The following is an 11,790-nucleotide window of genomic DNA, read 5'->3' as shown; positions in this document are numbered from 1 at the left end:
CCGCGTGGACGAATCCCTCTAGGCCGGCGGGTCTTTAGTTCCCGCCGCGCTCTGACGTAAGCATCACCGTGACCGCTCACCCTTGCTCCAGCTCAGGAACTGTTCCTCGGATTCACCAACCGCCGAGGTTCGCTTGAGGCTGCTTCCGGTCGGGAGGCCCGCCACGTGAGCCCAGCGCAGGGGCGGGAGAAAGCCCGAGGTTCTGAGTATCGATTATGTAACTGTACGAACCGGTGAGTGCTGGGCTGGACCTGCCACCCCTGCCAGCTGCGAAGTGTGGCGTCAGTCTTGCTGTTAATGAACGTACCTGCTGTCCTTACGCCGTGAGGTTGTTATGAGGGCAATATAATAAGGTTATGGCCTTAGAAAAGAGACTTGGTTCTGTTTGCCTTCTTTCTGTGTGGCCAGCATTTTAACTGGTGTTCATGTATGGTTTGGGTTTCCCTCAGCACGTACAAACCGGATTTTGCGTCCATTCACCCATTTCAGGAATCATTCATCAAGTCTTGACATTTGTACTCGCTTTGTTCTTAGGTCCTTTTTTAACTTTTATATGCCGTAGTTTCTTGTAAACCGTAAAGTGAGGGTAGCCATACTGTCAATATTTAAGTGCACACAGTTTTGAGAAATTGTAGCTGACTAAATTAAATAAATATTTATTGACCACTCACTCTGCGCTGTTTTAGGTGCAGGATAAATGAACAAAAGTCTACTATAATAGAGCTTATAATCTAGAGTAGGAGAAATAAATTTTCATTCAATTAGTACAGTGTCAGATAATCACATGCTGTAGGAAAAAGTATGAAAAGCAGATGGAGAGGGCTAAAGTGGGGTGCTGTTTTATATAAGATGGTCAGGTGGGCCTCTGAGGTGATAATGAAAAGGCCTAATGAAATGAGGAGGTGAACTATGTGAATATTTGGGAAAGGAACAGCAACTGCAAAGGCCTCAAACAGTCTTGCCTGTTTTGAGAAGCAAGGGCTTTGTATTACAGTCAGTGAGGGTGAGAGTGGTAGGAAATGAGGTCAGAGGTAGTGAGGGCTTTTTCATAGTATCTGGGAGCCCATGGTGCTATCTTTGGATTTTATTCTAAGTGTAAAGGGAAGTCATTTGAGATGACTTGATCTGATTTACATTAACATAAATATTCCAGCTTTTGTGTATCTGTATGATTATTATTTTCTACTCTTGCTTTCTTCATTGCAGCTGCTGTTGTTCAGTTGCTCAGTTGTGTCTGACTCTGCGGACACGCCAGGCTTCCGTGTCCTTCACCATCTCCTGGAGCTTGAGCAGAGTCATGTCCATTGAGTCAGTGATGCCATCCAACCATCTCATCCTCTGTCATCCCATTCTCTGTCATCCCCTTTTCCTCCTGCCTTCAGTCTCTCCCAGCATCAGGGTCTTTTCTAATGAGTTGGCTCTTCGCATCAGGATGTCAAAGTATTGGAGTTTCAGCTTCAGCATCAGTCTCTCCAGTGAATATTCAGGGTTGATTTCCTTTAGGATTGACTAGTTTGATCTTGCAGTGCAAGAGACTTTTAAGAGTCTTCTCCAATACACAGTTCAAAAGCAGCAATTCTTTAGCACTCAGCCTTCTTTATGGTCCAACCCTCACACCCATACATGACTTCTGGAAAAACCATAGCTTTGACTAGACGGACCTTTGTTGGCAAAGTAATGTCTCGGCTTTTTAATATGCTGTCTAAGTTGGTCATAACTTCTCTTCCAAGGAGCAAGCATCTTTTAATATCATGACTGTAATCATCATCTGCAGTGATTTTGGAGCCCAGGAAAAGAAATTCTGTCACTGTTTCCAATGCTTCCCTATCTATTTGCCAAGGAGTAATGGGACTGGATGCTGCAATTCATGGGGTCGCGAAGAGTCGGACACGACTGAGCGACTGAACTGAACTGAAATGGGACCGGATGCCATGATCTTAGTTTTCTTAATGTTGACTTTTAAGCCAGCTTTTTCACTCTCCACTTTCACTTTCATCAAGAGACTTTAGTTCCTCTTCGCTTTCTGCCACAAGTGTGGTGTCATCTGCATTGCTGACGTTACTGATATTTCTCCCAGCAGTCTTGATTCCAGCTTATGCTGCATCAGGCCCGGCATTTTGCATGATGTACTCTGCCCATAAGTTAAATAAGCAGATTGACAATATTCAGCCTTGACATACTCCTTTCCCAATTTGTAACCAGTCTGTTGTTCTGTGTCCAGTTCTAACTATTGCTTCTTGACCTGCATATAGGTTTCTCAGGAGGCAGATAAGGTGGTCAGGTACTCCCATCTCTTTGAAAATTTTCCACACTTCGTTGTAATCTGCACAGTCTAAGGCTTTATTGTGGTCAGTGAAGTAGACATTTTTCTGGAATTCTCTAGCTTTTTCTATGATCCCCCAGATGTTGGCAATTTGATCTCTGGTTCCTCTGCCTTTTCTAAGTCCAACTTGAACATCTGGGAGTTCTCGGTTCACATACTGTTGAAGCCTAGCTTGGAGAATTTTGAGCATTACTTTGCTAGCATGTGAAATGAGTGCAATTGTGCAGTAGTTTGGACATTCTTTGGCATTGCCTTTCTTTGGGATTAGAATGTAAACCTACCTTTGCAGTCCTGTGGCCCCTGTTGAATTTTCGAAATTTGCTGGCATATTGAGTGCAGCACTTTAACAGGATCATCGTAAAAGATGATTTGAAATAGCTCAGCTGGAATTCCATTACCACTGCTATTTTTGTTCATGGTGTTGTTTTCTAAGGCCCACTTGACTTCACACTCCAGGATGTCTGGCTCTAGGTGAGTGATCACACCATTGTGGTTATCTGAGTCATTAATATCTTTTTTGTATAATTCTTCTGTGTATTCTTGTCCCCTCTTAATATCTTCTGCTTCTGTTGATATGATATGATATGATATGATATGATATGATATGAAGTTGCTCAGTCGTGTCCGACTCTTTGCGACCCCATGGACTGTAGCCCACCAGGTTCCTCCATCTATGGGATTTTCCAGGCAAGAATACTGGAGTGGGTTGCCATTTCCTTCTCCAGGAGATCTTCCTAACCCAGGAATTGAACCTGGGTCTTCCGCATTGTAGGCAGATGCTTTACCGTCTGATCCACCAGGGAAGCTCATTCTGCTTCTGTTAGGTCCATACCATTTCAGTCCTTTATTGTGCCCATCTTTGTGTGAAATATTCCCTTGATATCTCTAATTTTCTTGAAAAGATCTCATCTTTTGCATTCTATTGTTTTCCTCTATTTCTTTGCATTGATCACTTAGGAAGGCTTTCTTATCTGTCCTTGCTATTCTTTGGAACTCTGCATTCAAATGGCTATATCTTTCCTTTTCTCCTTTGCCTTTCGCCTCTCTTCTTTTCTCAGCTATTTGTAAGGCTTCCTCAGACAACCATTTTGCCTTTCTTTTTCTTGGGGATGGTCTTGATCACTGCCTCCTGTACAATGTCACGAACCTCCATCCATAATTCTTCAGGCACTCTATCAGATCTAATCCCTTGAATCTGCTTGTTACTTCCACTGTATAATTGTAAGGGATTTCATGTAGGTCATACCTGAATGGCCTAGTGGTTTTCCCCACTTTCTTTAAAGTCTGACTTTGGTGATTAGGAGTTCATGATCTGAGCCACAGTCAGCTCCCAGTCTTGTTTTTGCTGGCTGTATAGAGTGTCTCCATCTTCAACTGTAAAGAGTCTGATTTCAGTATTGACCATCTGGTGATGTCCATGTGTAGAGTCGTCTCTTGTGTTGTTGGAAGAGGGTATTTGCTATGACCAGTGCGTTCTCTTGCAAAACTCTGTTAGCCTTTGCCCTGCTTCATTTTGTACTCCAACATCAAACTTGCCTGTTACTCCAGATATCTTTTGACTTTCTGCTTTTGCATTCTAGTCCCCTCTGATGAAAAGGACATTTTTTTTTTTTTTTTGGTGTTCTAGAAAGTCTTGTAGGTCCTTCCTTGCAGTTACCCCTTACTGGATGCTTTGTGGTGTGAATTCAAATCCCCAGCTACAGAGTCAAGCAGTTTTGAGTTCAAAACGGGATGTAATTGTTGATTGAGGTGGTTCTATTGCTGCATCCTACAAAATTGTTGACTAGTCTGTGTGCGCGTGCTAAGTTATTTCAGTCATGTCCAATTCTGTGACCCTGTGGGCCATAGCCCACCAGCTTCCTGTATGGGATTCTCCAGGCAAGAATATACTAGAATAGTTTGCTGTGCCCTCCTCCAGGGGATCTTCCTGACCCAGGGATCAAACCCACGTCTCTTACATTTCCTACATTGGTAGGTGGGTTCTTTACCACTAGAGCTACCTCGGAAGCCCTTTGTTAACTAAAATGAAAGTGAAGTCTTTCAGTCATTCAGTCGTGTCTGACTCTTGGCAACCCTGTAGCCTACCAGGCTGTTCTGTCCATGGGGTTCTCCAGGGAAGAATACTGGAGTGGGTTGCCATTTCCTTCTCCAGGGGATCTTCCTAAATGGCCTATTAAATGTATTTTTCGACATAATACATGATTTACTTGTGAACTTAATAGAAGGGTTTCTTTTGTTAAATCCACCAAACATTTTCTCTTAGAACTCTTCTCAGACATAAGAAAATAATCTACTGAATTGTCTCATTCAATTGAATCGTTCTCCCTCCCCTGCTCTTCCCCCAAGATTTTGTTTAAGGCAAATAAAGGAATCTTTGTGACAGTTGACAGTGTATGGTACTCATCTGAGTTCTTAGCAAAGGATAGAGTTATATGTCAGAAGCTTAAAGGTGGGCCAGACCCGGTTGGCCCGAACTGAGCGGAGATGCGGGAGGCGGCGGCGCGCAGAGGCGGCAGCGGCGGGCCGGGAGGCTGGAGCCGAGCCAGCCACCCGCCATGGAGACCTGCTACAACCTGAAGAGTCCGGCTGTTAAACGCTTAATGAAAGAAGCAGCAGAGTTGAAAGACCCAACAGATCATTACCACGCACAGCCTTTAGAGGATAATCTTTTTGAATGGCACTTCACAGTTAGAGGGCCCCCAGACTCTGATTTTGATGGAGGAGTTTATCATGGGCGAATAGTGCTGCCACCGGAGTACCCCATGAAACCACCCAGCATCATTTTCCTAACGGCTAATGGACGATTTGAAGTAGGCAAGAAAATCTGTTTGAGCATCTCAGGACATCATCCTGAAACTTGGCAGCCCTCATGGAGCATAAGGACAGCATTATTAGCCATCACTGGGTTTATGCCAACGGAAGGCGAGGGAGCCATAGGCCCTCTGGATTACATGCCTGAGGAGAGAAGAGCTCTTGCCAAAAAATCACAAGATTCCTGTTGTGAGGGATGTGGCTTTGCCATGAAGGATGTCCTGTTGCCTTTAAAATCTGGAAGCCATTCAAGCCAGGCTGACCAAGAAGCCAAGGAACTGGCTAGACAAATCAGTTTTAAGGCAGAAGTTAATTCATCTGGAAAGACTGTTGCTGAGTCGGACTTAAACCACTCTTTTTCACCAAGTGGTTTACAGGATGATGGACCTGCAGCATTCCAGGGTGCTACTGCAAGGACATTGTATGGAACCGAGAACCCCTCAGCAGCATCCCTTCAACAGCCTGCCCAGCCCGTAGCTAAGAGCACCTCCATGAGCCCTCGACAGCGCCGGGCCCAGCAGCAGAGTCAGAGAAGGCCGTCTACTTCCCCAGACGCCACCCAGGGCCAGCAGCCGAGAGGCAACCACACCAACCACGGCGGGTCTGGTGTCTTGATTGTCATCTTGACTTTGGCACTGGCAGCTCTTATATTCCGGCGAATATATCTGGCCAATGAGTACATATTTGACTTTGAGTTATAATATGGTTTTGTGTCTTAAGAGCTGTGACTCAGCTGCTTCATTAAACAGTCTGCATTGGGTATAATCTAAGAATTGTTTACAAAATAATTATTTTATATTTACCCTTCATTCCTTTTTTGATCCTTATAAATTCAGTATAAATATATCTAGACATTCAGTGTCCTGCTTAGTTGAAGGGACTGGAAGTCAAAGTCCCTCGTCTCTATCCAACCTGCTCTACCGGGAAATAACTTATTTGCTGTTTTTCATGCCTCAGCTTTTCTTTATGTAAATTTGTGATTCTTTTCTGTATAGCCCTTTGGAATTTTTGGATAAAAGATGATATTTTAAGTTCCAGTGAGTATTACTAGTTACTCAATACCATTGAGTACTCTGTTTCTACTTATGTGGAATGACATGGAGATAAGAGTTGAAAAGGGAAAATAAAACTCAAATAGCTTGCTTAAAACGAGTTCATGTGAGAGATACTGGGATTGCCCATTCTATGACTGACTCTTTGTCCTAAACATTCTTTGGTGAAATTAACTATTTTGGTCAGACATTTCTGAGGAAATGAGATTACATCTTTATTACTGGATGTTATTTGAAGGGGAAATAATGCTCTGTAACCACTTTGATATGCTGTTATCCCCTTCTCTCCAGTTCACACACAAGATTTTTTTAGAAAAGAAGGAAAACAATCCTCCTTAGATCTTTGAAATAAGGAAGGAAGGGTCCAAGCCAGGAAATTGCTTGATTTTCTTCCCAAAGTTAAATGGGAGGGTCTTAAGATTTGAATGTTTGCTCTACTTGGACTTGTATGTCTTTTGAGTTGTATTATATTCCTAGCTTTATAATCACTATAAATTTAATTATTTTAGTAATATGCATAATATTGAACTACTTCATGTGCCATTTTAATAAAAAAGCTCAGGGCCCATGTAACAGTGATAGAAATTAGAAAAACCTCTTACTTAGAATTGCCTCCCTAATCAAAGCCCAAGAGATCATTTTCAGTGCAAAAATCAATATATAACTTAGTGCTAGCTAGCTCCACAGACTCTAGTAGATAATTTAAACTATCATTGTGAATAATGCATGGTGAGAACATATAGTCACAGGAAAACATTGCCTTCAGCATGTTCAGTAGCAGCATTGAGGGCACTTGCGAGAGTATTGCTAATGAAGATTTAATTTTTAAATACAGGCAGTCCCCAACTTTCAAATAGGTTATGCTCTAAAAGTGCATTTGTAAGTTATTATTATTTTTTTTTTACAACTCAGTGTTGTAAATTGTGTTTAGGTTCTAGGCAGGACGACAAAAGTTCGTCCATAATGTATCTTGAGTACTTCGGAGAGTGGTGTTTATAAAGTCCTTATGTGGTTTATTATGGGCAATATAGAAGCAATTTATAAAATGATTTAAAGGCCAATTTAGTTTTTACTCCTGCTCTCATTGGGCTTTGGTTCTATGAACTGTTAGACACCATTTGCTTTCATTTGATAGCCCAGTTTATGTCTGTATCTAAAATAAGAACATATTGTACTATGATATAATGCACAGTTTTCATAAATTTTAATAAATTAGCATTTTTAAAGTAAAAAAAAAAAGAAGCTTAAAGGTGATAAGAAACTCTGGTTCCAGTTTTAGTAGATGATAGTGCTTCCATATATTATAGGGGAAAAAAATCTGTTTTGACAATAGGAAAAGATCTGTAATATGTTAAAACTCAGCAGAGATCTGTGGGAAGCAGTAATTCAGAATTCAGACCACCTATGCTGCCAAAAATATATCTGATACACCACCACCTATTGAATGTTACCGCCAAAATAATTGAAGCTGAATCTGGTCAAGCTTGTGGATATGCCAGTTTAAACGGGGGATAGAAGAACATGTTAAATGACACCAAAGGAATACAATCTGCCAATGTGGAATATGGGAAATTCTGTAGGACAATTGATCCAATTTCTTCAACAAATAAATGTCAAATAAGGAAGATTGGGGGTAGGGGGACTGTTGTATATTTATAAGATTTAAGAGGCATTATTTACATTTCGTTTTGAACAAACCAAATATTAAAAAAACATACAAGACTGGGAAATTCAACTGAAATACCTACCTTAGTAAAGATTCATACTGAAGATTAGAGGTAAAATATGTTTGTGCTTTACTTTAAAATGATCCAGTGAGGGTAGAGGAATAGAGTATATAAAACAAAATTGATCATTTGTTGATAATTATTGGACTGGATAAGTGTAATTAGGAATTTGTAATAGTATTGTATCTAGTTTTTCTGGATGTTTGAAGTTTCTGTGTATTCTTTCTGTATCTGTACACACACACACGTATATATACATGTGTATGTTTATTTTTTAACTTTTTATTTTGTATTGGGGTACACCTGCTTAACAGTTTTGTGATACTTTCAGGTGAATAATTAAGGGACTTAGCCATACATATACATGTACCCATTCTCCCCTAAACTTCCCTCCCATCCAGGCTGCCACATAATGTTGAGCCGAATTCCATTTACTATACAGTAAATCCTTGTTGGTTATCCATTTTAAATATAGCACAGTGTACAAGCCCATCCCAAACTCCCTAACTATCCTTTCCCCCCTCCTTCCCCCGCCTCCCCATAACCATAAGCTCATTCTCAAAGTCTTTGTCTGTTTCTGTTTTGTAAGCAACTTCATTTGTATCATTTCTTTTTAGATTACACATATAAGGGATGCCATACAACGGTATTTCTTCTCTGACTTAACTTCACTCTAGGTCCATCCATATTGCTGCAAATAGCAGTATTTTATTCTTTTTAATAGCTCACTAATATTCCTTTGTATATATGTACCACATCTTCTTTATCCATTCCTCAGTCAACGGACATTTTGGTTGCTTCTATGTCTTGCTGTCATATGTGTATATTTAATTTCTGCCTTTCATATAATCTTAACAAATGACATTTTTCTGATTGACTTCTATGTAGAAATATACTTTGATCTTTTGCTCACTTCAGAACCCTTAATATAGATTGAACAGAACCATAAAGTCTTCAGATAAATAGGCATGGCTATGACTTTGTATTCAGTTCAGTTCAGTCACTCAGTCATGTCCGACTCTTTGCAACCCCATGAACCGCCGCAGCACGCCAGGCCTCGCTGTCCATCACCAACTCCCAGAGTCCACCCAAACCCATGTCCACTGTGTCGGTGATGCCATCCAACCGTCTCATCCTCTGTCCGTCCCCTTCTCCTGCCCTCAATCTTTCCCAGCATCAGGGTCTTTTCAAATGAGGCAGCTCTCTGCATCAGGTGACCAAAGTATTGGAGTTTCAGCTTCAACATCAGTCCCTCCAATGAACAGCCAGGACTTATCTCCTTCAGGATGGACTGGTTGGATCTCCTTGCAGTCCAAGGGACTCTCAAGAGTCTTCTCCAACACCACACTTCAAAAGCATCAATTCTTTGGCGCTCAGCTTTCTTTATTGTCCAACTCTCACATCCATACATGACCACTGGAAAAACCATAGCCTTGACTAGACGGACCTTTGTTGGCAAAGTAATGTCTCTGCTTTTTAATATGCTATCTAGGTTGGTCATAACTTTCCTCCAAGGAGTAAGCATCTTTTAATTTCATGGCTGCAATCACCATTCACAGTGATTTTGGAGCCCAGAAAAATAAAGTCAGCCAGTTTCCACTGTCTCCCCATCAATTTGCCATGAAGTGATGGGACCGGATGCCATGATCTTTGTTTTCTGAATGTTCAGCTTTAAGCCAACTTTTCCACTCTCCTCTTTCACTTTTATCAAGAGGCTCTTTAGTTCTTCTTCACTTTCTGCCATAAAGGTGTTGTCATCTGCATATTAATACTGTTTTAAATCAACCCTTTGGTCAAAACAATTACAGGGTGAATTTTAACCACAGATTAAGACTTTTAAATGTTTAAACATCACTCGTAAATATTTCTTTCCTGAAATAAAACAAGGTTTCAAAGTTAACATAATCTCTTTATTGGGACCTTTTTGATCAATATCATAATCTTCCCAGCACTCTCAGTGATCTCTTACAGGGATTATCTTTGTGAAAATTTTGGTTGAAAGAACATCTTCCTTGACTGAATCAGGAACTGAATTACTGAATGAGAGATTAGTGTAATTATAGGTGTTAGTTTCCAATAAAAACTGACTGTAAAAGGGAATTAACTGGACAGTTTGTTCTTACTGATATGGTTGTGTTAGGAACCAATCAGGAAAATTATACCAGTTATCTTTAACAGGAAATTTAATATAAAGACATTGTTAAACAGAGGCTGGAGAATTAAGGTGATACAATTTCTGACAACATGTGTGAAATGTTGCCAACTACTTGATGCTTTTGAACTGTGGTGTTGGAGAAGACTCTTGAGAGTCCCTTGGACTGCAAGGAGATCCAACCAGTCCATCCTAAAGGAGATCAGTCCTGGGTGTTCATTGGAAGGACTGATGCTGAAGCTGAAACTCCAATACTTTGGCCACCTCATGCGGAGAGCTGACTTATTTGTAAAGACCCTGATACTGGGAAAGACTGAAGGCGGGAAGAGAAGGGGATGACAGAGGATGAGATGGTTGGATGGCATCACCGACTCAATGGACATAAGTTTGAGTAAGCTCCGGCAGTTGGTGATGGACAGGGAGGCGTGGCGTGCTACAGTCTGTGGGGTCACAAAGAGTCAAGACACGACTGAGCAACTGAACTGAGAGAAGCTGAGAATCAGAGCCTCAGTGCAGTGTCAGGACTTTTACTGGGGGCTGACCACATGGGCACCCTCTACCTGAGTGCTAAATTTCACTCCAAAAACTCACTTTGGGAGTGAAATTTAGCACTTCCAAGGAAAGAAAGCTGTTGTGGCATAAGCCATGTTGCTTACACAGTTTAGACATAGTAGACAGATTTATCATTTGGGGGAATGTTGGAAATCTACTTGAAATCTAGGTTCCAAAATGCCAACCAAATTTGGGAAAACTGCTTGGAAATGCAAAGCACAATAAAATAATTACATGAACAAACAAAAGTACCTGTTAAAGTTGCTATAGTTGGCAGCACTTAAAATTGGTAATTAGTATTTTTTAAAAGCTGCATAGCTTAAAAGTTACATAGCTACAAGATGATTCTTTGTTGATTAACTTTTATCAGTTTTATTTAAGAGGACACAATAGATTTAATAAATTGGAATTCAGTAGACAATCTTAGATTTAATTAATAAAATATAATTATGCACTTGATTTACTCTTTGGGCAGTGTCCTGATACTGTTACAACTTTAATTTTAAAATATTAACATACCTTTCTTATGTAGAAGTCTATTTTCCACTCTTGAGGGGAAAAAATAGAAGAATTGGATCATGGTACCCATTCAGAGAATGTTTTACTGCTTGATTACATGTTTTGGTTTCACCTATTTATAAGAAGTAAATTACATGGTATTCAATTTAAGAATAGATGAGTACAGAAGCACCGTGTTGGGAAAAATAGAGATTCCCAAACAGAAAAAAAACACAACTAGCTGTACAGCTCTGAGAATTTAATAATAAATCAACTTTTGGGGCTTCCCTGGTGGTTCAGTATTTAAGAATCTGCCTGCCAATGCAGGACATATGGGTTTGATCCCTGATCTGGTAAGATCCTACATGCCTCAGAGCAACTAAAGCTCTGCACTACAACTGTTGAGCCTTCATGTCACAACTAGTGAAGCCCAAAGGCCCTGGAGCCTGTAGCTGCACAAGAGAAGCGTCCGCAATGAGAAGTGCACACAGGACAACTAGAGAAAAGCCCACGCAGCAATGGAAGCGTCAATGCTTCAGACCGTTTATTGATACAGCCGTTATGATGTGTGCAGAGATAAGGCAGTCGTGTTATAGTGCACTTTCCACATTCCCAACCTTCAGTTCACTCAGTATATCCTTAGATTATCAGTTTATATATAGAAGGATATAACTC

General features: G+C 40.7%; 1 protein-coding gene and 1 pseudogene across 4 annotated transcripts in view; both read left to right on the top strand.

Annotated features, from left to right (window-relative positions):
- The first annotated feature begins 73 nt into the window (after window positions 1–73).
- Window positions 74–11,790, top strand: part of SF3B1 (splicing factor 3b subunit 1) — a 58,810-nt gene continuing 47,093 nt past the window's right edge. For 2 of the 4 annotated variants that reach the window (XM_070458498.1, XM_070458497.1), the window contains exon 1: window positions 74–233. The gene's annotated coding sequence lies outside the window, so the exon portion shown is untranslated. The remainder of the gene's footprint in view (window positions 234–11,790) is intronic. The other 2 variants (XM_070458496.1, XM_020901773.2) reach the window with 2 other exon arrangements.
- On the top strand, window positions 229–9,818 carry LOC139032166 (ubiquitin-conjugating enzyme E2 J1 pseudogene; annotated as a pseudogene).

Source organism: Odocoileus virginianus, chromosome 30 (genome assembly GCF_023699985.2).
Source record: "Odocoileus virginianus isolate 20LAN1187 ecotype Illinois chromosome 30, Ovbor_1.2, whole genome shotgun sequence".
Classification (NCBI taxonomy): Eukaryota; Metazoa; Chordata; class Mammalia; order Artiodactyla; family Cervidae; genus Odocoileus; species Odocoileus virginianus.
This window is presented reverse-complemented; position numbering and strand designations above follow the sequence as displayed.